Below are 22,341 nucleotides of genomic sequence, written 5' to 3' on the forward strand. Positions count from 1 at the left end.
TTTATGTGGTAATAAGATTTGAAAAGATTTTCATTACGATTTTATTGCTATGTTATATATTTTTTAATTTCATATTTACAATATTTATGAGGCTTCAAATCAGTTTAATTAAAAATCAATTGCCACTAAAACATTGTTAGAACTATTATATTGAGTTTATATAGACTACTAATTGAGTAGATTAGAGGGAAGTAATTGAACTGCATTAGCCTACAGTCTTAATCTTGTAAACTGTTGCTTAATCATGATTTTTCCTGTAAACTGTTGCTGATTCTTGATTTATAATAAAATGTTCAAATTAAGAAGTATATAACGTAATGAACAATTTTCTATGATTATTATTACGTGATTGGTGAATTCAGCTTTTCAAACAGCTTTTGAATTAAATTCATCGTATAGATATATTTGTATTTGTCACAATCCTTAAAATTAATTTTCCCGACGAAAAACTTGCACTTCAGATAAAACCAGAGCCTATCCTTTTCATACCCTCAAACAAGATCCTTCTGATATCTTAAAATAATTATAAACGACAAAAAATTTCCAGCAAAACGTAAAACTATGAAGTATAGAAAATATAGGCTAAACACATGGAAAAACGCTTCATGATTATTGAAACATCGTTTGTTGATTTTTTTTACAGTATTTGGTGAATGACATCATTTTCTAAAACCTCATGTTTGGCACTTTCAGCACTGCATGCAACTGCAAAAACTATTGATTTAAGCAAGGTTTATTTTTCCAGAGAATAAATAAAACATTGTCTTTGTAAGGCACATTATATTAATTGCATTTTCAAAGAACTAGGTTTCAATTCTATACATGGTAATCCTTCTTACAACCATGGCAGCCTCTCCAAGCAGGAACTACTTCAAAATGATATATCGGTTTTGGATATCTTTAATATCCCCAATAAACAAAATGAATTTGATTAACCTTATTTGTACTAGATTCTAAAGGTTCACAAAAGTCCTTTCAAACAAAATATATAGCAAATTCCAGTAAATGTTCTACCAAACCTCTCTCTTTACTCCTTACTAAAATTCTAACAGTAGCCAAAGAGAAATTTCATGAATACTGTACAACAATATATTAAAAAAGCGGTGTGAATGAGATATGGATATTTAAAACTCTAAAGAATTTTTGAGGTCACAAAATCTTGCCAAAATCAATTGCATCAAAACATACGATTTTTCAACCACAAGGACCAAGTCCGTTTTAACATTAACTGTCCACGGGTCAAAACGGATAGAGGAGCAGATGTTGCTGGCGTTTACACAGTAGGCATGATGGATGCAATAAACGAAAGGTTGGTGATGTTTATTGGAATTTGTTAATATTAAAAAAATAACGTCGGCTTATTTTGCCTGGTTTCAGTCCTCACCGATTGAACAAATAGAGACAGGTAACTAGGCAACAGCTTATTATCGAGTATAATTTTCATTGGACTTAACTTGCAGTGACCTTACATTTGATATCGTCTTACAATCTGAAATCATCTTACGATCATAGGAGTGAAGTTCACGATGAAAAACGTGTGTGTACAAAAAAGAGTCTTATTCATGATAAAAAAAAAAGCATGCTTTTACACATTTCATCGATATGTTAATTAAGATGGTTACATGTAAGTGTATATGTAGTTAAAGACGAGACTTTCTTTTGTTTATGTAAAAAAAATAGTAGTAAATATCATTTAACAATAATAGATATATAACTGGACTCTTGTTGCAAAAGCAACAAAAATGTCCTTCGTTTTGATATACATGTATCAATTTGACTGTAAGACATTGCTTCTCTCGCATAGAAAAGATAGTGGATTTGATAATTATTGTGAATGAAATATCCAGACGTTACTTCCATGAGAAACAACAATAATGAAAAAGAAATCAATTTTAGATGTTATTTCTGTGACGACCGGAGGTAACGCCGAACTAAACAAAATATGTTAAACATTTGTAGAATCATAAGTCAATCTTTCCTCAAAGTTTGGTTGTTTACGACCCTCTGCCAAATCGGAGAACTCGTTGAAACAACATTTTTTTCTCCGGACAGGAAACGGACGAACATAAGTTATTAATAAAAACAAAAGCTGGTATTTTTTGTCCATTTGTGAAGTGTACAGCACTGTTTATCAGGCTAGATGAAACGCCCAAGAAAGTCAGTTAAACTTTTTAAAAATATGATTTTTTGAACCCTTTCGGTGAGAACTGGAAGTAACGGTTGACAAACTAAAACCCGATAACACATCTTCAATCAAATATGTATCATTCATGAAAGCTTTGTGTCACAATCACTTACAGTGACTTAAATCTCGCGGGCATCAAATTTATAAAAAGGAAAGCTACCTAGATATATTTAAGATATCTCACTGGAACTAGAATTTGTTTGGTTTTTGTAACATCGTAAAGATAACATAAGATAACATAAGATGTTATACTGATAAATTCATTCCATGTTAAATAAAAAAATTAAGTGCTTCCGGTGACGATCAGAAGTCACGACGAATCAAACAAAATAATGTAAACCAACAACATACATAGGTCTATCATCCCGCAAAGTTTGATTGTTCAAGTCATTACCGCTTTGAGATCTCGAGGAGTCAAGGTTTTCGTCTTGGGAGAGAAAACGGAAAAACGGAGGAGCTCAATGAAATTAAAAGTAAGTATTTCTAAAAAATTACAGAACAGGACTTTATTGCCCATCAATTTATATAAAATTGTCTAAGAAAAACAGTTTAACTTCTAGACAACTTGATTTGTTTGAACTCTTCCGATATGGACCAGAAGTGACGGTTAACAAAATGAAAGCAATTAAACACATTTTCTATCACATGCCTATTATCCATGGAAGTTTCGTGTCTTGACCATTTACAACTGCCTGAGATATCTCACTGGAAGTAGAATTTTTCCTTTATCAAACATCGGATAGATGACATATGTTAGGATATATACTTGCATTACAATTCCGTGTGAAATTAAATAAAAGCGTAAAAAATGTTTTTGAAGTGCTTCCGGTGACGACCGGGAGTAAAGACGAACAAAAAAATAGTTAAAACACATCTACACATATAGGTCTATCATCCCTCAAAGTTCTTTAACTCTTTATCGTTCCTGAGATCTCGTTGTCCAAAGCTTTTCGTCGCGGACAGTAAACAGACGACAGGAATGAATTTAAAAAAAAAAAAAAACGAGAAAAAAACCGCCTGCAGATATTATCATTTTTTATCACCTCTAAAAATTTCAAGAACATCTATAAAGCCATCTCTGAGAAATCTTGTGTACCGGAAGTGACGGTTGACAAAATAAAACCCTTTAAACACATATTCAATCAAATGTCTTTTATTCATAAAAATTACGTGTCTCAATCACGTACAGTGACTAAAATCTCGCAGGTATCAAATCTGTAAAAAGGAAAGCTTCTTATGATATTCGATATATCTCACCGGAAGTAGAATATGTTTACTTATTTAACATTCTATAGAAAACAGACATACGATTTTGTCCAGAAATATTCATTCATTGTAAAATAAATAAAATAAGAAAAAAATAAATAAATTAGAAGTGCTTCCGGTGACGACAGGAAGTGACGATGAATAAAACAAAATAATGTAAACACAGATACATGCATAGGGCTATCATCCCATAAAGTTTGGTTGTTCAAGTCGTCACCGTTTTTGAGATCTCATGCAGTCAATGGTATTTTCTTGTCTTTAGGCAGGTAATGGACAAACGGAAATGCTCAGTGTAAAATAAAATAGTATTTCTTGAACATTAGGCAACTGTACTTTATTGTGTATCAATTTAACTTAAATTGTCAAAGAAAAACAGTTAAACTTTCAAACATCTTGGTTTTTTTAACCCTTCCGGTGAGGACCGGAAGTGATGGTTGACAAAATAAAAGCGATTAAAGCATTTTCTATCAAATGTCTTCACTTAGAGTGACTAAAATCTCGCTAGTATCAAATTTGTAAAAATGAAAGATACTTAAGATATTTAAAATATCTCACTGGAAGTAGAATATGTTTGCTTATTAAACAATTTATAGTTAACAAATATAAGATCGTATACTGATATAATCATTCCATGTAAAAAGAATAAAATAAGAGAAATATAATAATTTTAGAGTGCTTCCGGTGACTACCGGAATTGACGACGAATCACACAAAATAATGTAACACGGATATATACTAAGGGCTATTATCCAACAAAGTTTGGTTGTTCACGTCGTCATCGTTTTTGAGATATCATGGAGTCTTCGGGGTTTTTTTTTTTTTTTTGGTTTTTTTTTTTTTTTTTTTTTGTTTCTTGACAAGAAACGGACAAACCGAAATGCCCAGTGAAAATAAAGTTAGAATTTCTTAAACATTGGACAACTGTACTTTATTGATTATCAATTTTACTAAAATTGTCAAAGATAAATAGCTAAACTAAAAAACCTCAAAAAATTTGTTTGAACCTTTCCGGTGAAGACCAGGTTGACAAAATAAAAACGGTTAAACGTATTTTCTATCAAATGTCTATCATCTAAGTAAGTTTCGTGTATTGATCACTTTTTCTTTCTGAGATCTCGTGGGTAAAACATTTATTTAAAAACGGCTATCTGAGAGATTTGAGATATATCACCGGAAGTAGAATTTTTAGGTTTCTTTAAAATCGGGTAAATGACATATGTAAGGATTTATACTTATATTTCAATTCTATGTGATGCTTAAAACAATAATCTTTGAAGTGCTTCAGGTGACAACCGAAAGTTATGACGATCAAAACAAAATAGTTATAACACATCCTCAACTTTGAGTCAATAATCCTACAAAGTCTGAATGCTCAAGTTTTTATCATTTTTGAAATCTCGAAATCACAAACTTTTTGTCGCGGGACAGGAAACGGACGACAGGAAATGAATTTTGAAAAAATGAAAAAATATATCTTGACATATTGTTATTCTCTAATATTCCTGCAAATTTAAGAAAAATTTATTGAGCCATCTCTAAGAAATCTGGTGGACAACAACAGGGAAAATAAAATTTTAAAATTCGTACCAAATTTTAGAAATGGCGGCATTAGCATTAAACATAATAATAGTGCACGACTTCAAACTTTAGTCTTTTAATTCTGAATATTTCATACACATATCTCTGATAGTGATACAATCTCATAGTCTGATAGTCTGATATTTGCTCTGCACAAAATTTATTCGTAAAAAAATACAAAAGGCCGTTAAATCAGAACCGGAAGTGACGACTATAAAATTTTAAAACACGTCTAAAATTATGACTTTAGCAATCATCTGTGAAAAAATAAACAAAATCGGTCCAATAGTTTTTTTTAAGAAATTGCTTGCACAAAATTTATGTAAAAAAAATAAGAAGAAACAGTACAAAAACAATAAGGTCTTCCGTTGGAAACGGAAGACCTTAACACATTATAATCACTAAAGGGTCTTTCGTTGGAAACGGACGACCTTAAGCATTTTTGAAATGACCTTGAAGTTGCTTAGCTGAGTTCGCTCTTTTGGGCTAAGAATAAAATCAATGAAGGCTTACATCAATGTCTGATAAAGAATATCGGGAAAAAAGATGATTCGGATTTGTATTTTTGATGAAAAAATTTCTGTTTTTTTTAATCAATGAGCCCCCATCTTAAGATGCTGGCATATGTAATAGACAAACTGCATATGCTGTCACTTATTCATACATACGAACCTAAAAATCAATCTTGCATCATCGGATTCTATTTTTTCACGATGTTTTGCTTAGTATAAACGAAACTTGTTTTCTTCTTGTCTGAATCTGCATAGAAACTTGTGGAATAGTTTGCAGATATCATTGCTTTCGTACAATAGAATTTGGTTAGTAGCACTGCATGACATGTAAATACTGATTAGAAAATCGCGGAATATACTCGGTTTTCACTTGCAGTGTTATATGAGTTTCGATAACCAATCTACTACTGAAGCAGTTCTCTCGGTGTGAACAAAAGAAATTCTGTTTGATTTTACCAACAGCCACGAAAAATCGAATAGCTGGGATTGAGGACAAAAACTGCTTGCTATTTTTTTTTCATTTACGCTTATAAACAGAGGATTTTTTAATAATGATAATGTAACTGATGTTGAGACAATCTATAGTTAAACTATGAACTCCTCTTCTTTACGCTACGACAGTTTAATCGGCCGCCAATTTTTTCAAAGGATCAAAGTGTCAAAATAAATGGGAACAAAAAACATATTTTTAGGAGAGAAAAATAAATCAATCGTCGAAATATATTTTAATATACATTGTATGTATTAATATTTTATAAGATGAACTGATTTATACTTTATCCAGTATATGTGCACAATTCTTTTGCTCTAAAAAAAAACTTCTTGTTTAAAATGTTTTATGTAGCGTATTGATCACAAATGAGCATTTAAAAGCGCTCGTCGTTTGATCAAATTAAGTGCAAAAAAATGCAATCTAATATGTTGCTATCACAGACGTTAACGAAATTCAATGACAAATGCTGTTTTACTATTTAGAATTCTGTTTATGTGATAAAATTAACAAAACCAACACGCAACGTAATATATACTTTAGGCGTGCTGCCCCTGTTTAACAGTGTAACGTGCAATCTAGTAAATAAAGATGCATATTCTGAATTGTGTGTTGTTATGCTCTCTGCCTGTCTGAATGAGCGACAATTAACATATGAATTGACTGTCAAATCAATCACTTCTATATATTGAATTTAATATGAATATCAAATTTATTTTATAACAACAGCAAACATAGCTGCAGGTAACCCGAATTTCCCCCTAGCACTACATATCTGCAGCTACAGCATACCGGTAGTACTTGATAGTTATATTCCACTTATTCTACCTCTTTTCACATCTTTGGTCTTCCCCACCGACATTCGAATAAACACAATTTTTGGTGCAATTGCCCTTTCTGTCGACAAAATGACATTTAAATACTATGATGCAAGGCAACATACTTACGCAATTGTATTATACGGGGAATAAACCTCTTACATAAATTGAATCAAACCAAATAGAACTGGCTCTTACTGCGACTACTTGGGGAAAATAAGCAAATATACGACGGACATTTTGATAAGAGATGAGGTCTTATTAATTTACAATGAAAACATTTATCATTGGCTATAAGGATTAAGGGATTTGACGCCATTGTCTGTCATCATTAGTCGTAATGAGGTCATCGTCTGCTCAGACTCCACTAATAGTTCGAAAATCCTGAACAGTGGTATCTCCAAGTCATTGTTCCACTGAGACGACTTTTTCTAGGGTATTTTGTGGAATGTAGCTTATGGAAGCGTACCATAATGGTTTTTAATCAAGCAGAATGTAGCATCCTTGTATGGTATCAAGATGAATTAGGTGCAAGGTTTTTTAATCATTGCACTTGTATTTACTGTTGATGGCGAGACTTACGCTGCAGTGATAGGCGAATTGATATTGCCTCAATTAAGTTCTCCTACCTTCAATGCTAATAGCTCAGTATCTGACCAATCAAACACCTCTTCCTGTTAAAAACTGCCTTAAATTGTAACCCACAGTGTACGTACTTTTATATATATCTGTAAAAGAAAATTGGGTGGTTTAAACTTGTTGGTGATTCAACTCGCGTGAATTATCAAAGAATGTGCTTTATCGTTTTTATTTACATCTTTCTTTTTAAAAAAGTAATGAATTAATCGTAAGCAGTAAGTAAAAGTAAATAAATTATTGTTAATATACATTAGTACGTATTGTATAAAAAATAATCAATTTTATAAAGAAAATTGAGTCTGATTTCAGCCATGGCAATTTACTTTAAAGAGCAATGAATTACCATCGGTTTTCTGAAGGTTGTATGGGATACCTGCATATTTAAAATTATGTACGTGATGAGTTTTCATACGTACTCTAATAGGTTTCGGGTCGCGTGATCAGGTAATATTAAAAGTAAGACCATGTGGTGGCGTGGCACTCTAAGCTGGCTTGCTAGTTGTGGTTTAAGATAAAATGGCAGATGATATGGAATGCGGTGATTTTGGTCTGACAGATGGTTGTTAATATGTGTTTTAATAAAAGCTAGCGAGCAGCGTTCTTATGTGATACTTGTTGTTTTTATTAGTCCCCTACCGGTTTTCACCGGAGGGGACTATAGCTTTCCTCTGCGTCCGTCAGTGCGTCTGTCTGTCCGTCCGTCTGTCTGTCCCACTTCAGTTCTCCACACTTTTTTTCTTTATGCGTTTGAGGAATACTATGAAATTTGCTGAACAGCTTCAAAATGTTAAACTACAGATCAAGTTTACACTTTTACACGTTTAGCGTCTGGTTGAGATATTTTTGAGAAAATTAATTTTTCATATTCCAATTTTTTAATGTTCGGGTTTGTTATCGGGCTCGGTGTGTATTAAATAAACGAGAAAAATATGTTGTCAGTAATAATATCGTGCATTTCTTGGACCATTCCTTTTATTGTTTCTAACAAACAAATAAGTTCTGTAAAATTGTGTCAAGCATTGTGTTGTAAATTTAATCGACAGGGTTTCGGGTTGGTCTGTTGAAACGGTAAAAAATGATATTCAGCATAACAGTGCATTGTTTTCACAAATTTCTACAAACCGGTAGGGGACATGTATTGCTTATGCAATACTCTCAGAATGCTTGTTCAATTAGCACTTTATTGTTTTAAATTCGGACGAACGTAGTTTATCGAAATAAACAATAAAATAATGTGTAATTTCATAGAAAGTTTCTTTGCCCAAATTTTGACTAAGAGCGTAGCGCAATGGATTTAAGGGTTGACTACTGAAAGTTAATAAAAGAGGGCTTACTACGAATTTGTAAGTCATCAGTACGAATCCCGCTGGGGATTTCAGATTTTTTTTCTTTCCTAAAATTTTAAAATGTATTTCGGTTAAATATTGTAAAATTTGAAAATTCTAAACCGGTGAAAGTATTTTCATTAAAGTGTACTTTGATCCACATTAATATCGACAGATGTAGGATACCACGTGCATTATGTGACCTTCAAAAATAGAGGAAAAATAAATCGGTAGATGTAAATATATGACAATGGAGACGACAATTATTACAGAAAAACTTACTTCACCCACTGATGTTAAAAAAAAAAAATTTAAAATTAAAATAACTCTAAAGTCATGGTAACAAAATGTATTTTAATACAATAATGGTCAGAATAAGATATGAACACTTTGTTTATGATGATGGTTATTAAAAAAAACTTGTTTTTTGAAATAAGAATAAACTTTGAATTCATCAGCAACAACTCGTGTTTCCTTCAGTAAAATACCATTATTTGTGCAGTATTTAAACAGTAAAATGCTTTTTTTTGGTACGTAATACTATCTGCAAATAGTCATCCATCTTCAATTTTAGATCTGAAGCTTTTGTGTGAATTTAATTTTGGCTCAAAGGGTTTTTATGTTTATTGTAAAATTTGGTGGAAGTAGAAACTTGGGATAGAGTATAGCTGCTGAGTTCATAATTCTAATAATAGTCAGGATCCGGCCAACCCGCAATGGTCTGCACAGAACTTTATTCTCTCGCAATGGAATCCTAGTATGGTCCAATCCAGGATACGTCATCATGGTTAGGGTTTAAAAATAGATTTTATGTGAGAATGTAATTGTATATGTGCCAATTTCCATATTTGCACACTTGATCAACCGAGGAATGTAGCAATTTTGACATGACACAATTTATATAAAGGTCACTTTTGACACTAAATGAACAACATAATAATCTAATGATAGCGAAAGTGTAACATGCCGGTGTACTCTATTTTAAAATATGAATGTCAATCGTTGTCATAGTTTTGTGTTAATATCATACACAGCAAACAGTTTTGACGTTGGGTGAAGTGGATGAAATGCAAAATGAGATTTTGCAGCATAATGCAGTGTGACATGCTTTTAAAGTCTGATCAAAGATAAAGTATCGTGTGTTTCATCATGCAGCTTACATTTGATTTCAATTGGTTTTTGTAGCGCCGATGAAATGCAATTTGCAAATCTTAATAGTACAACGCATTGCAGTTTGTTTTCAATAGGCGAAGATCTGATAAAGGGCACGATATAGTGTGTTTCCTGAATACTAATATATTTTACCAATCGTTGAATTGCAAACATCAACCATCTGACCCATGTGGGTTTTTTTGTGTAGATTCATGATTGAGTTTCGCAAATATAACAATATGAATAATATTAATAATCGTAATGACAGGCACATAAAGTACAATGAAGTCAGAGAGAGAATAAAGAGTAGCACTATCATAATGCAGCAGCGTATTGACGGGTTTTTTGGTTTGTTTGCATGTCTCTTACATAAAATGAATGTAATTTCTTAATTATTGTAACTATGAAACCATGCATTATTTGTGGGATCTAGAAATACCAGGGTTTTCTATGAGCGCACTATGTCCTTAATTGGAATGACAATTACAGATCAATGTTTAGAGAACTCAACTTTTTTACCACCATGAAAAAAATGTTAGTGCTTTATTGCAACGATCACATAGAAACTACAAGACACTTTATTGTAGTAAAAATCTAGGAAGTCGTTTCAAGATACAAGAAATGATTTTTTTTTTCTTAATTGCTCTAAAACACCCTAATTTAGCAGTTAATCTTAGCAGCTTTGTTGATCATCTATAAATATTTTTCGAAAATTGAAATAAGAAGGATAAGAAAATTATTTATCGATCATTTTTTCTGATTTTCAATCGTGGTAGAACAGTGGACAAGATTGGTTATAACAATGAAGTTGCGAGAATAAATACCAGGCGATGACCATTAGGAAGCGGCCGAAATACACTTGTCACGTAACATCATTCTATGGACAAATGATACGAATTCAGTTCTTTTTCTTACCAATTAAAAATAAAACTATCGGAATATTCTTTGCTGTAAAAATATGTTTCATTACGTGATGAATTTCAGTGTTTAAAATAATTTGAAAGTATGGTTTACTTTCGCCATTTCTTTTAAGGTTTAAAACTTTGATAATATTTCTGACGTTTCTACTCTCAACGTTAGCAACATTAACGTTGCCAAATTGATCGAGTTATCCATTAATGTAAAACAGGTTTTATGTTCACAAGACCTCCGAATCATTCTTTTTAACACACAATATATACGTCTTCTGCAAGGAGACCACATAAAAATAGGACAATTTACCGTCGTAGAAGTGTTGCATTTAAAAACATTTCCTTTTCAAATATAATTGTTTTTTATTTTCATAAAACCTGATAAAGGTAAATTACATTTGGAAACAAAATGCTTTCTTTGGTGATTCATGTGGGATATGAAAGTGACGACATTGCAGAAAAAATACATAATCCGCGTTTAATTAGTGGTTTATGTTAATTTTTTCTGCAATGATCGCTCAACAGCCAAATCGTCTCCTATGGGAATTTGAGCCTGACATCATCATGATAATTGCGTGCAGTCCGTGATTTCTTAGCTTACTGTAAGTTTCAACCAATCGAGAACCGGGGCGTTTAGATTTCAGTCATGACAGTTTCCACAGCTGTTCTTTAAAACTATGAATTAACTATAAGTATCCGTAAGAAATAGTGAAAATCATGCTCGATATGTAAGATGAATGAATGACAGAGCTTTTGTCTTTCAGTCCTCTTTACTTTTTCATCTTTCCAGTTAATTGAATGACAAAACTCCATTCTGTGTAAATGAGAGCTCACTCTCTTTACGAAAAAGAAGCGTCTTCTTTTTTACATTTCTTGCATATCTTTCGAACTTCTATTGAAATATTTACAACTTAGCAATGCTTTCTGTTTAATTCATGCAGCAATTCAAGATGTTAATTCAATTGCTTGATTTAGGCAAGTTTTACTGTGAATTTCAACGAATGGTTTTGTGTGCGAGCTGTATGATGAAACACGTGATATGCTGTCGTCTCTGGTCTGATATTGAATGAGATCTGCCTACTTAAAAGTTTGCTGCTAGACCGTACTCATTACACATTTTATAGGCAGTACAAAATTTAAAAAAAATGAAAAAAAAAATATATATGTATATTGGTTGTAGTACATAACCATTTATAAATTGATTAGCTCATATATACATGTATCATGACAGACTTTCATTTTTAGGAATATAAATAAGGTGACAATGTGGTCCTTCGGATTCATAAATACATGTAGATTGTGTCAGATCAAATTTACTACATCCTAGATTTTGCCCGAGAAATTAATAAGAACATAAACAGATTTCTTGATTTATCATGCAGACGTAATGTCTGGAACACCTCGCAACATTATCAGCTTACTTTTGGCGGTTTTGGGGGTTTGGTTTATTTTTTTGCAATGAAGCAATAAGCTTTTTTATTTAATTAACTGCATTCTTCAATATGACAAATAAATCGGAGTGTTTCAAAAACTATCTTGAGATATTTTTCATACAAGTGATTGTTATCGTTGGAAGTCTAATGTGTTTATATCATTGAATCACAGAGCAAAAGATGATTATATAAAATCTAAAGACAGAGTGCACCGGCAGATTCTGATTATAATTCTCCCCTTAATCCCCCAAATATTACACACATTTAAATCAAGACTCGCTGTTCTACGTGATCATTTGTCTACAACACACACACATTAATGCCCCTAGAACATATAGATTCTACCGATGTATTGTGTCATTTTTCTACTTAGAAAAATTACTTCCGGCCAGCAATCCAATGGCTCACTTGACGTCATTACACTGGTATCAGGCTTAAGTCCGTGAATGCAATTGTTCGAATTATGATTAATTTAAAGAACGAAATGCTGACAAATTAGTAGTAATATTATGATAGCCAAACCACCGTAAACATCAATTATTCTATAAATAAATTCAATTCATTTTGATGCACTAACGCATTTTAATTGTCAAATATAATTAGGCTTCTCAATTTTCATTTTTTTTAACTAGGAGATTATTGATTTGAAAATATTTCATTGCATAAACACATCAGTACATTTTATGATTATGATTATTAAACATCAAATAATTTTAAAACTGCGCCCAAGTTATCCGTTGCTGCTCCGGTTCTGTACACCCCTATTCTTTCCTATTCTTTTATGTATGAAAATCAAACTGATTAAAATTCGACCTTTGATCTGGTTTTATATAACAAAGAGTCAAAATTGTATATGGTTGACGTTGTTAAGAGCTATAACCATACATAGATAACAAAGAGCGAGATGAAAGGTCCAATTTTAATTGGAATGATATTGAAACTTACATTAGCTGAATTCCATAGCAGAGCGTCTTTTTAGGTCATCTGAGTAAACTCAGGTGACCTATTGCTATCCGTTTTCGTCCGTCCTCGTGCATCGTGCGTTAACAATTTTACATTTTTAACTTCTTCTTAAAAACTAAAAGGCTAACTGTTACCAGCGTGAGGCATCTCTATGGTAAGAAGAATCTAAATTGTGAAATTCATGGTTCTACCATCCCGGGGCACCACAAGTGGGGCCAAATATGCAAAAAAAGGCCCAATTTTCAAAATTCTTCTTCTCTACTCCCACACATGTGAGGAAAAAACTGGTTACATAGTTATGATGTCCATGAAGCCCTCTACCAAAATTGTGAAATTCATGGCCCCTGGGTCAGGGGTTCTGGCTCTAGGGTGGGGCCAATATTGCCATATAGTAAAAATGTATTAAATCATAGAAAATCTTCTTCTCTACTCCCATATATATTTGTTAAAAACTAAATGCACAGTTTTGATGTCCATGAAGCCCTCTACCAAAATTGTGAAATTCATGACTCCTGTGTCAGGGGTTCAGGCTCTAGGGCGGGGCCAATACGGCGATATAGTAAAAGTGTATTAAATCTTAAAAAATCTTCTTCTTTACTCCTAAACATGTGGGCAAAAAACTGAATACATGGTTATGATGTCCACTAACTCCTCTACCTAAATTGTGAAATTTATGGCCCCTGGGTCGGGGGTTTAGGACATTGGGGGGGGGGGGGCAATATAGTGTTAATGCAAATAATGTTTTAAAATCTTCTTCTCTATTCTCACACATCTGTATGATAAACTGACTTCATAATTATGTTAACCAGGAGGTCCTCTACTAAAATTTTAAATTTCATGTCCCCTGGAGTGTGGGTTTTGACTCTAGAGCAGGGCCAAAATGAATGTATAGGTGTTAATGCATATAATGTTAAAAAATTATCTTCTTTACTCCCACACACCTGAAAGGAAAACTGAATTCATGATTTTGTAGACCAGATATTTAAGGTTTTCGCCCAAATTATAGATTTCATAGTTCTTTTTCAAAGATTTCAGGCAGGGAGGTGGTCGTCATTACAAATTTATAATTTTCTACTCCAGAATGAAACCTATTTAATTAAATGACTATATGAGACTCCTCGACAAGTTTGTATATTGGTTATATGCTAATCAGGTGACCGCTAAGGCCTATTGCCCTCTTGTTGATTATTATATACTGACTATTTAAATCGGACTTAATACATTTTAAGGAATTACCAATGTTAAAAATTAGCGAACTGATGAGTGGATATCCAAAGAACGTAATTACATGTTTATCAGCATTACAACATACAAGTTCATATCTGAAGGATATGGCTTTACATATAGGCATTCACTTATTACTTTTCTCATACGTTATGACATGCGAGATATTTTCATAGTTATTTCTTTTATATTGGTAACCTATAAAAACGGACTAGCGTCATAAGATTCTTACGGCATCATAATTAGGTTTTGGGAAAAGATTGCAAAAGAAGGGTTCATACTTAAAAAATTAAATACACTTTATATAGAAATCAAATATACAATAACATATTGATATATTTTATATAATACAGTAACCAAAGTAGCCTTGTTTTAAAAAAGATGGAAAAGTTACTAAATCAAGCGAAAAGGAAGCATGTGTTATATTAGGTTTTGATGTGAGTTGCAGGGATGCTTGGCTAGTGAGGGTAGTGGATCGTATATCTTGCTTTCAGCCTCTATATCTTGGCCTTGAAAGAAAACAATTTGTATGGTTTTACACTTTTAATAACAAATAACCGCAACTTTACATAATTAAAGAAAACAAATTAATAAATAACAATAATTCAATCAATTGAACAAAAAATCCTGAAAAATAAATAAATAATCAATAACATTTTAAATTGCAAATTATTGCAGCTTCGTTGCGCTTAGTTATAAATAATAATGCTAACGCTAAGATGAATTGAACTACACATACGTTACTTGAAAGAAAACAAGTAGTATGGTTTTACACTTTTAATTAATAACAAGAAAAGGCGACTGAGGTTGTCAGAGCTCGCATGGCCATTTTATACCCCAGAACCGGTTTCCATGATATTTCCACAACTTTTTAACTTTCTTAGTACCCATGTGACTAAACCGCATGTGGTCCGCCTGTGATCACTGTTTCATAATCTTAAATTAAAATTTTACCCATTGCCAAATTTCCAATTTCTTATTTCATAACACCAATATCAGCATTGGCCTATAATAATAAACTTTATCAAAATTTAACATTCTTATCTTTACCCAAACAGTGATCACATACATGAAATGTTTTATTTTATAAAAGAGTTGATATAAAATATGTATTTCGCCTATTTATTTGATTTATGTGCACTCACTGGCAGTATATGACGTCAGAAGTGACGCTTTTTTTTTTTTATAATTTAATCAAAATCAGTCAAAAATTGACATTTTTCTTATTTTTTATTCGAATCGGAAATATAGAGCGACTCTTTGAACAAGAACGAACTTTTTGTCACTTATAAGTACTGAAGAGATACATCTTTGGTGAAAATATTTTGTTTGTTCAAGCAGTCGCTCAATGTTTCCTTTCAGAAAAACTGCTTCAAAACAAGCCGTTTTATGCTAAAAATGCGAAAATGTCGGGAAAAGGTAAACTTTATGATGTCATATTTTTAAATTATGGGCCCTAAAATCAAAAAGAAAATTATGAAAAAACTTCAAATGTATATCTGTTCAAATAAAACAAAGAATTACAGTAAAATGACATGTTCATTCAAGGGGCCATTTTAGGCTCAAACCATATATAATCCTTTTCAAAGTAATCTGATCGTTTTCCATACAGCTCAGTACAAATATAATCAGTTAGTTTGACTGCAATGTGTGTGTTTATATTTTTATTATTATTGGTATAATAACTTTCATTATTTTTTTTCAATATGACTATTACTTTTTTTTGGGGGGGGGGGGGGGGGTTCGTTTGTTTGATTGTTTTTTTTTAAAGGAGCATGGTCACAATTTTGATCAAAAATAATTTTCCCGATTTTAATGATTACAATGCTTCAGTGAGGCATTTTTAATAGGCAACCAAAATTTAAGTGTCATTCGTTGAGTTAAAAGCATGTTACAGAGCTTACAATTCTTTGCAATGTAAACAAAGCGTTTGTTTACATTTTGAACGTTGAAGTGAAAAACTTCAGTTTTAGACCGAAAATGAAGGTGGTAAACGTTTAGATCTGTTTATTCATGCTTGAATTGAATAAGAAGATGGAAAAATCAGCTTGGAAAGAACTTTTACCCGTATATTGAACTAACGTAAACAAAAGCAGGGCACGAGCCTTGTTTACATGACAAAGAATTATGACTCTTGTATCTTCCTTATAACTTCACTACTGACTCTTTAATTTCATTTGGTCATTGGAAATGCATTGTACATAATAAAAACAGAAAAATAGAATTTGTCCAAAATCGTGACCATGCCCCTTTAAGGTTTTTTATGTTAACGAGACAATCTCTCAGACAGAGCTCGTTTGATCAATAGTAACACAATAGCCATATAATCTCTTTATTCAACAATTTCATAAAATAAAAATGAAGACATGTATATATTCTTTTGGTTCATTGAAATATAACTGCACTTCGTGACAATTTGAATTTTAAAAATTTATTGAAGTTCTTTGTTTGTTAAATTATTAGTAGTATGTTGCATAACGAAAATGTATGTGATAACGATTTACACATTAACAATTAATAGAGATCTAAGATTTCTGCTATTCAACCGCAGAAAACCAACACAGACTTACATTTGTACACCCTGGAGCTCAAAGATAGAAACCATTGATACTGATCTCTCGAGTCAAATTCCAAATAGAAATATTGACAATGTGTCAAAACGGTCAGTTCCACAGTTCATGGACAAAAACAGTCGTTCTTATTTATTTAAGGTGGCTTGACATACCAAACTGTAAATTCAACAAATTATCCATTTTGAAATGTTTTACAATTCATTTTTTATATATTATATTATTATAATTTTTTATAATATATTATGTTATATTATTAAATCTTGACTTTGTATTTTTCTCTCTCTCACTTTATCACATTGGAAAGGATTCCTTTGGATGTAAACAATTTATTTTAGTGGCTTATTTGTATTAATCAATGCATACTACAATTATATAATAAATGTAAAAAATTCGAAGGGTTAAATAAACCTTTAAATTATCTATATAAAAAATGATTATGAATATGAAATTTGATTGTCGATATTTTTTATTTTTGGGTAAAATCTATGAAACACAAAACAATCACATTAATCTATTGTTAAACAGCAATATTAAAAAAGGAGCAAAAAATTAGATAAAGGATCTATTGCAAATAGCATTGAATTGACCTATAGGACCGGTATTGGTTTCTGTCTTTACTACAAAAAAAATCCATCTCCCCTATAGGTCAATTTAATTGTTATTCGCAAAAGATCCTTCCTGATTTTTAAGTTTGGGCCGATCCCGATTGAAATAAAGCTGAGCCCAATAAAAAAATGAAAAATTTCAATTTAATAAATACTTCTGTTTCCAGCAAGAAATCATTGTGCATTATAAACTCTTATTTATCTAGAAGCTGTTTTATAGCTTAACAATCAAGAACGTTTGCAAGATAGCATACAGTCTTAGACTATTTTTTCAATGTTTTAGGGGTTAGTTACATCGCCATCGAGATTGGTCCTGATCTTAAAAATGTGAAACTGTTTTGTTTTTTTAATTTGTAACTTTAATTCAATTTCTTTTATCAAAAAATATTAGTCGGATAGTTGCTTTAATTTATATAGGGAATATATATTTAGTGCATTTTATCAGTGTATTTAAAATATATAAAGAAAAAGCATTTTGAAATGTATTGATTCTTTTTTTCAAAAATTAAAAAAGTATTCCTTTCCCTCTTTAACATGCATTAGACAGTTATATAATGAATTCATCAATACCAAATTATTGTTCTATCATACATTATTTGTTTCATTCAGTTTTTTATTTCAATATTTTTTACTAAATACAAGCAGTACAAACACAGTACAAAAGAAATAAACTTTGCACCTACGACTGCATAAAAATAAAAGGATGCGCAAAGTCATGCCACTCGAATTGTACTCGACCTCGTTAGATACTTTCTTTACTTTACTGTTTTATTTTATTCTGATTGTCACTTTTTTGGGGGTAAACTTTTCAAAAGCCCATTTAATTTGAGTTTTCCCGAGAAACAGAATTTCGTGAGATTTTATAATCATCAGTGGCAGATAAAAAGCGTTTTTCATTACGCCAGCAAACATTTAGCTCTTTTTCGACTATGTCACTATTCTAGTTACACTTGACTGAGATTTCATTAATCTTACTAATGAAAAAAAAATGTTTGTAATATATATTTGACGTTTGCGTCATTATGCTAATTTACCATCAAATGAAAGTGAATTGTGCCTCGAATCCGGGTTGTGTCTTTTCAGCCTCTCAAGTCGTCGATCTTGGTTTTGTTTCATACTCCGTCACTGGAAGGATATGCTGAAAGGGTTTCTTGCAATCTCTTCTCGTCGATTCGACCCGATCGGCGAAGATTATATGTGTGAGAGGGTAAAGTGGTCAACCGCTAGGACACTATTCTCTTTTGAGAAGTGGACAGGCTTAGCCTACATCCACTTCTCTTCGCAAGCCCTCATATTTTGATTCTGGAAAACGTGTAAATGTCGGAACCAAAAACGGTTTACGCTTCGACCCATGTTTCGACTCCAGTTTCCCTGAACTTTCGTAACAAACCTATTATTTCTACATTTTAAACATTAATGCATCCATATATCACCAAAAAATCATGAGAAGTGGATGTAGGCTATGCCTGTCCACTTCTCAAAAGAGAATACTAGGACACGTGGGTTCTATCCGGGTAATCAGACTTCCCCCAATATGTGGTACTTTCAAAAATTCTTAATTCAGCAGATGTAGAGAAAAAACTTAAAAGGTGGAAAATCATTTACAGGAATAAAAACCTTGCATTCGAAGCAGCTGTTCACAAAAATTCCTTACGTTACTGCAAACTCGGTGGGCCTGTCTGCATTCGTGCAAAGCATCAATGACATTTGGTATACATCATCTCATGCCATCATGCCGTTGTCACTTATATAATTACATTACATTGATTTTTACGAGTTGTTTTATTTAAACTTTTCTCTTTTGATGGTCACTCTAATCTTAAAACCTGAAAATGAAAAAAAAAATGAAATATTGCATAGTATGCAGTAATATGTGAACGAGTCTAAAAAGTTTATTGAAAGCTACTCGCTCTATCTTTTATCAATATAAATGGCAAATATGTTATCTCTACGCGAACACTTGACGAGTTCTAACAAATAAGCATAATACACGAGCTTTATTGCCTCGTAAAACGATAGAGTGTCGTTAAAATCATGGACCACAGAACAAACAAGGCTTTCTCTTGTCACATTTTTGTCAGCACTGGTTGTTTTATACACTCTATTTTATATAACAGTATATCATAATAAACCAGCATTCATTTAATAAGAAACCCTAAAGACTTCGTCAAACATCAAAACAATAAGATTTATTAATTAAAAAATAAATCAATTTATTTTAGAGTGAAGCAAAGTTTTTTAATTATTCCGGAATTTTTTATTCCGGACATTTGTACAGTTTTGGTTTACGTTTAACAAACTTCCTTTTTGAAAAAGGCAGCAACCGGGATGCACATGAAATAGTTGTGAGAATAGGCCAGGTGGAGTGTCCTTGGGTCTTCAGAGGTTAGGGATAAATATGTGGTGGCAAGGAAAAGGGGGTATGATCTGGACAGACATGTATAAAAAAAATTAAAACTTTGTTGAAAGTTAATGACAAACCCCAGTATTTGATAATGCATTGTGCTGCAAATGACATGGGCAAAACAAAGTTGAAAGAGTTAATTGAGAATGTCAAAACCACTTTAGGGAAAATTCAGCTACTTCTGCCTGATACAAAAATTATATGGTCACAATTGTTACCTAGGAGGAAATGGAGATACTCTGAAGATGTCAATGCCATGAAAAAATCTTTAAAAAGGTTAAACAGCTCCATTGCAGCTGAGCTTGTTAGAAAGGGGGGTGGCTACATTAAGTACCCAGATATTAAACCCAATGATGAGCTGTTGTTTGACAGGGATGGTGTTCATTTGTCTGAAAAAGGAACTGAAATATTTTTAAATACAATTTGTGCTGCTATTGAACAATTTAGCAAAACCGGGATACTTGTTTATCCCAAACTCTACTAGTTTTGAACCAAGTTTATTGTTCATGTGGGATGTGGCAAGGTCTAGGCTTAAGGAACTACCCGCTTCCCCCACTTGGTGGCGGTGGCTTCACTGAATACATGCAGTGCATGCATTCACTTTCGCCATGTGGATGAATGCGCGTGTTGTTCCCGATCTACTTGTGCACAATTGATGTGCAGTTGAAATTATTTGATAATGACAATTTGAAGTTGAACAATTTTTGTCTCGGGTTGCCGTTTACCGGAATCTGAGTTGACCAAGTTGGTGTTTTGCATTTATATTGATTGCAATTGTTGAAGTTGTAATATTGTTTTTGAGCCATTTGCTAATTTTTTATGTTGCAAATATTTTCTTTGCCGTTAACCGGAAAGAATAAATTTGCACAGTTGGTTGTTTGAAAATTGTTGAATTTTTTAGACAATGATGTGTTTTTGACCATACCCATTTGGTGTCAATGCACTAATGGCATTTCCATTGTAAAATTATGATGTAATTTACAAATACTTTATTTACACATATTTTACTCATTGTCTTGAAGCCAAGACCAAACAATGCCACAGAGGGGGGTAGATTACAATACATGAAAACAATAAATCTGTTGTGAATCTGATTTGGTGTTTTATTTTCATTATTTAGAGTTCAATATGGCATGTTAGAAAATATGGATTGGTTTTATGAGTGCTGACCATGTTGAGTGTTAGCATGCTTCAGGTCTACAATAATAAGATTTATTAATTAAAAAATAAATCAATTTATTTTAGAGTGAAGCAAAGTTTTTTAATTATTCCGGAATTTTTTATTCCGGACATTCGTACAGTTTTGGTTTACGTTTAACAAACTTCCTTTTTGAAAAAGGCAGCAACCGGGATGCACATGAAATAGTTGTGAGAAAAATATTTTCCCCTCCCACCCTTGTTACCCCTTTGATTTGTTTAAATATAAGAATTTTACTGCGTATTGAACTTTATATTTCAGGATGAGCTTCAAGAAATCATTGATGGGAAAAAGGCTCACAGATTCAGTATTGGTTAACCTTCACAGTTTTTTTAATTGACTAAAGTCAATTAAGGAGTCTCGACTAGAAAACCAACCACTTCATGAAATTGCATTTTGAAGAATGTGCTACTTGTTGTTTCTGTCTTCATGCTAGATGAATGCGCGTGTTGTTCCCGATCTACTTGTGCACAATTGATGTGCAGTTGAAATTATTTGATAATGACAATTTGAAGTTGAACAATTTTTGTCTCGGGTTGCCGTTTACCGGAATCTGAGTTGACCAAGTTGGTGTTTTGCATTTATATTGATTGCAATTGTTGAAGTTGTAATATTGTTTTTGAGCCATTTGCTAATTTTTTATGTTGCAAATATTTTCTTTGCCGTTAACCGGAAAGAATAAATTTGCACAGTTGGTTGTTTGAAAATTGTTGAATTTTTTAGACAATGATGTGTTTTTGACCATACCCATTTGGTGTCAATGCACTAATGGCATTTCCATTGTAAAATTATGATGTAATTTACAAATACTTTATTTACACATATTTTACTCATTGTCTTGAAGCCAAGACCAAACAATGCCACAGAGGGGGGTAGATTACAATACATGAAAACAATAAATCTGTTGTGAATCTGATTTGGTGTTTTATTTTCATTATTTAGAGTTCAATATGGCATGTTAGAAAATATGGATTGGTTTTATGAGTGCTGACCATGTTGAGTGTTAGCATGCTTCAGGTCTACAATAATCACATCTTTAATGTCGGTGGTCGTTTCAACAATTTG

The 22,341-nt window shown here is 32.2% G+C and overlaps 1 long non-coding RNA gene across 1 annotated transcript; it reads left to right on the top strand.

The window, feature by feature from the left end:
* Positions 1–20,040: 20,040 nt before the first annotated feature.
* LOC128165578 (uncharacterized) lies at positions 20,041–22,192 on the top strand. Its single transcript, XR_008241067.1, has 2 exons — positions 20,041–21,010; positions 21,219–22,192. It is a non-coding gene; the product is annotated as an uncharacterized LOC128165578 (long non-coding RNA).
* Positions 22,193–22,341: the final 149 nt, after the last annotated feature.

The sequence above is a fragment of the Crassostrea angulata genome, chromosome 10 (genome assembly GCF_025612915.1).
Source record: "Crassostrea angulata isolate pt1a10 chromosome 10, ASM2561291v2, whole genome shotgun sequence".
NCBI lineage: Eukaryota > Metazoa > Mollusca > Bivalvia > Ostreida > Ostreidae > Magallana > Magallana angulata.